Source organism: Eptatretus burgeri, chromosome 16 (assembly GCF_056783735.1).
Source record: "Eptatretus burgeri isolate ZD-2024b chromosome 16, Ebu_testis_v1, whole genome shotgun sequence".
Taxonomy (NCBI): domain Eukaryota; kingdom Metazoa; phylum Chordata; class Myxini; order Myxiniformes; family Myxinidae; genus Eptatretus; species Eptatretus burgeri.
In genome coordinates this window covers 47712278-47717277 of record NC_140976.1, presented here as the reverse complement: position 1 = coordinate 47717277, position 5000 = coordinate 47712278, and the positions used below count along the sequence as shown (strand labels likewise).

The following is a 5000-nucleotide window of genomic DNA, read 5'->3' as shown; positions in this document are numbered from 1 at the left end:
AGAGAGCAGGCCAGGTCAGAACAGAGAAGAGAGCAGGCCAGGTCAGAACAGAGAAGAGAGCAGGCCAGGTCAGAACAGAGAAGAGAGCAGGCCAGGTCAGAACAGATAAGAGAGCAGAGCAGAGAAGAGGGCGGGTCAGAACAGAGAAGAGAGCAGGCCATGTCAGAACAGAGAAGAGAGCAGGCCAGGTCAGAGAGCAGAGCAGAGAAGAGGGCGGGCCAGGTCAGAGAGCAGAGGAGAGGACGAGCCAGGTCAGAACAGAGAAGAGAGCAGGCCAGGTCAGAGCAGAGAAGAGGGTGGGCCAGGTCAGAGCAGAGCAGAGAAGAAGTTGGGCCAGGTCAGAGAGAGAACCAGGGAACAGAGCCAGACCTTACAATCCCCCTGTGGAGGAGGAGCTTGAGATTGGAACAGGCAGAGTGATGGGTGTTTCACCATGCCCTCATTGGTGTGTGGACCAATGCCCCAGCGTGAGCTCCTCCCAGGCGAGTATTTGGCACCGGAAATGGCTTCAGTCACCCTCTACCTGGGTAGGCAATGGAGCTCTGAGAATAACATGGGGCGAGGTACTCAATTGCCCACCCTCACCATGAGCACGCCTCCTCCCCCCTCCCCCCCCCGGTTCCAAAAGACAGTGGAGGTCTTTGATGGTTCCACTGGTTGAGCGATGGCAGTAGTAGTGTAGCGTAGCAGTTGTAGTGTGGCGACTTCGTGATGGAGGCGGTTGTGGTCGAGATTTTAGCATAAATGGTGATTGTTGGCAAGTTGGAGCTGTGGTCCGATGATGTGGGGAGCTTTACGAAGGCGTTGTGGTGGTTGGAGAAATGTTGTAGCATTGGGGTTCGAGTGCAGCAAAGGTCTGAGGTGATGTGCTGTTGGAGGATGGCACCAGGTTTGAATGTGAAATGGCACACGTATGCAAAATAAGCTGCTTGTGGCTGTGGTCTGCATGCTTGTGTGAAGGAAAGGAGGGGTTTGTGTGTGAAGTAAACTAAAATAGATAAAAGAATGAGAATAAAGACCTGCCAAGAGCCCACTCAACGCATTCTGTCCTATAAACCCACTAGACATAAGGGAAGGGCTATCTAATATGAATACTAATGAAATAACTGTCTGGGGACCACTATAAGCTGTGTACCATTTCCTATAGGAAGTGTAATTTTGCAGAACTGCAACAAAACAATATGTAAATTTTTTGTGACTAGCAAACCATTTGTCAGTATTACAGAAAAACTCCTCCGTTTTCTGTCATCCAGATCAATTTCTCCCGGATACAAAAAGAACGAGAAGGGCACTCAGTGGAGAGCATACTTCTGCCACGCAATGTCTGATCCACGAGAACATATTGGGCCCAATACATTTTTGAAATATCATGCTATACACTATATCGTTTTTGGCGCGATCTCTCATGGTGAAGAATCACTTTAAAAATTAAATAATTCTCATAACCAAATCTGGATTCGAATCTTCCCCAAAATCTAAACTGTTCGTGCTTGTCACACACCCAACCTGCCCATCAAATTTCATACGGATCCATCCACAACTTTTTGATATATCCTACAAACAAACAGACAGACAGAGTGGGGTGAAAACATCACCTCCTTCACCTTCGGTGGCGGAGGTAAAAATTTATGCTCTTGAGTTGAACAAAATGCCACCAACACGGCTGTTATTCAGACACTTGTGCCTAATGTGCAAGATTTAAATTTAATTCATCCTGCTTGGGTGGTTTCTCTAACAATCTGAGTGGGAACTGCATCTGGCCCTGCCTTCCCAAAGTAAATCTACTTTTGGTGTCTGCATTCTGCTGATAGTTTTAAAACATACTTCAAAGTCTTCATTAAGCAACGTTTCAAACCCACTGCCTTTTTGGTTATTTTACATCTACGTGTGCATCTTTGTATGCCGATGTGTGTCCTACCATTTTTCTGCCTCCGCTGCCGAAGTCGCTGGAGGCAATATGTTTTTAGGTTGCCCGTCCACCTGTACGTACGTCTGTCCGTCCATCCTTCCGTGCTAATTTTTATGTTTTCTCTGCAACTGCTCATCCGATTGACACAAGATTTTCACCAAAGGTGCACTGCTCATGTGGAATGTTTTATTGATAATTATGATGTCATAGGTCATGTGCTGTGGCAGCCCTGTTGGGAAAAAGGAAAAACTTTGGACCTCTGTTTCTCTGAAACCGCTCCATGGGAAAAAAAATTTTTTTATAACTTGTAACATGTGAAGTACTCTGCATGGAAAATATGTGATTTTTTTTTGATGATGTCATAGGTGGATTTGTTATGACGTCAAATGCTTTATCCGATCAATCTGAAATTTTTTGAGGGTCCTCTTAGGTTAAATTGTATGGGGGAAAAAAATTGATGTCATCGGTCATGTAGTTTAGCAGCCATATATTTTTTAACATAAAACGTTCAAAAAAAATAATCGTCTTCTCCGAAACGGCTGAAGAGATCGAGCGAAACTTTACATGTATGATCGCCTATCCAAGCGGAACAAAAAGTTCTCCACCTATAACGTCACAGGTCACATGATTTGGGAGCTATAGTTTTTTGAACCTTTAAAAATCTCCTTCTCCAGAACGGCTTGACAGATCGAGGAGAAACCTCACCCATTAGTTTCCCAAGCCTTGGGGATAACCAGGATGTTCACAAGTATTAAATAGGTCACATGGTCTGGGAGCCATATTGGATTCAACAAAAATCTATAAAAAATGATTTCTGTTGAACCGCTTCATCAATCGATATGAAACATCACAATTATGATCCAGTCGTCATGGGGAATATATATGTTTTAAATTTCAACCTGATCGGATGCATGTTCTGGCAGCCAGAATTATTTAATATTTTGAATCTGGGTTCAGGGATTGATAGAAATCAAAATTTGGTACAAGTATGTGTAATGATGTAATAATGTGGGATATCTGTCCACTTCTGTCCGGAGGGCGGAGGCATATCTGTCCACTTCGCGACATCGAAGAGTGCTCTTCTGGTGGACTGTTATTTTGTTGTAGTTATTAACTTGCATTGGTGAGGACTGCTGTTATGAGGACATCTCAGTCATGATGCCAACACTCTGGTGATGTCCCTGCGCTTGCCTCACTGTTCTTCTCCACACTCCCCTCTCCTCCCCCAATGCCCCAGTAAAATTTATTAGATAAACTAATTGATCAAATTAATGTGCTGTTGTTAGAGCACATGCTCGATGGACCAAACAGCCTCCTCCTCTGCCAAGTTAATTTTGATAGTGAAGAACCTCTCCTGATGGATAGTCCCAACATTGCAGATGGGTTAATTCCTCCAAAATTACGGACTGGTTAATTCCACGAGAATTATGGATGGGTTAACTCTCCCTAGATTCATGGGTTAACCCCCTTTCCCCTGCTGCTTCAAGGACATTCACTGCCAACAATAGGAGCAGCAAGGGCCTGTCCATAACAGAGTGGCATCTCTATGTGGAAGAATTGTGTCTGCAGCCCATGGATCACCAGATAGCTCGGATGGCAGAGCACGAGTACAGTTCACCAGACCAGATAGCTCTGATGGCAGAGCACTACTGCAGTTCACTAGAGGACCTGAGTTTTATTCGTGGTCAAGGCATGTAATTTTCCCACATATACATTTAATCTTTCTTTACCTGTTGATTTATAATGTAATTTCCATTTAGCCTTTGAGCTTTCTTTTATCTTTTTCACATTGTGATGCTTTGTTCATTAGTGTGCATTGTTAGTCCACAACGCTGGTCACGTGTTGGTGTGGAATAAAGACAATTCTGACATCACCAAAAGTGAGATGACATCACAAAGTGCTCCTAAGTTGCTTCAATTTTCTGAGACAATTAGAGATGGCATAATGTTAATAATAATAATAATAATAATAATAATAATAATACATAAATATGGTCCCTTTCAAGGAACTTCAACCCAAGAGGAGGCAATTAAGCCCATCAAGTCTGTGCAATTGTTGCCAACCTACAGTTGTTTATCCATGCTGTATCCTTTTTGAATGGTATCCATGCTGTATCCTTTTTTGAATGGCATCAAGCAAGGAAGCAGCACATACCATTTTAAAGTCTTCGGCATGATTCGGCCATCGGCCTCCCAAACTTAGAGCGGACGCTCTAATCATTACGCCACCAAGTGCTGTGAATGATGTACCTCATTTAATTACTCTTTTCATGAAAGTTGTGCGCATGCTCAACTGTGCGTACTCACCCATGCGCTAAAGCTCGCCGAGGAGCTGCCACGTGTATCGCTCTGTTGGATTTCTCAGGAAATTCTTGAGCAGAAATTTTCAGCAGTCAGTCTGTCTGTACTGGGGCACATTGGTGAATTTGAGCAATGCCCTTTTAGTGGATTTGCGAGTACTGTGTGAGATATGTTTCCCTTTCTGCGTTTGTTTATTATTTCATGCATTACGGTGGAGTGACTGCTGTGGCTGGCACACCCTCAAAGCACACTCGTTATCAAGAGCCGCCAGAAATCGATGCAGTAGCGACGTAGAAAATAAGTTATTTTACTTCCATTTTGATATGATTGACAGAAACAAAATGAAAACAAAACCCCTATAATTTTCTTAACATCCTCATGGTTTTTTTTTTTCCTCCCCACTCTGACCATCTCTGTTTCCATTCTCCCTTTCTTTCAATCAAACCTGTTTGTCACACTCTCCATTACTCTATGAATGTGAAATGTTCACATCAAAGGAATCGATCAAAGCAGAATACACTTCCCTCATATTGATGACTTTGCAGACATTGACCCATGGGAATGTACTTTCCCAAATTCTCTGTCGTCTAACCCATTAACTTATCCATGTCCATTCAATATTTAATCTCTTTTGGCTCATATATCAACACCATTTTCTTTCACTCCGAGTACAGGTCGCTGCTTGATCTGCTCCACAATACAACCACATTTTTATATGTTACTGGACGACCCGTGAACCCGTTGGATTCCCGTTGTGACAGCGGTTGATTAAAAAAATAAACTAATTTCA

At 43.2% G+C, this 5000-nt stretch overlaps 1 protein-coding gene and 1 pseudogene across 3 annotated transcripts in view; both read left to right on the top strand.

The window, feature by feature from the left end:
- LOC147011031 (uncharacterized) overlaps nucleotides 1-610 on the top strand; it is a 6778-nt pseudogene extending 6168 nt beyond the window's left edge.
- The window catches only part of LOC147011030 (transmembrane protein 132E-like), a 506523-nt gene that overhangs the window by 114172 nt on the left and 387351 nt on the right, over nucleotides 1-5000 (top strand). The window lies entirely within an intron of this gene.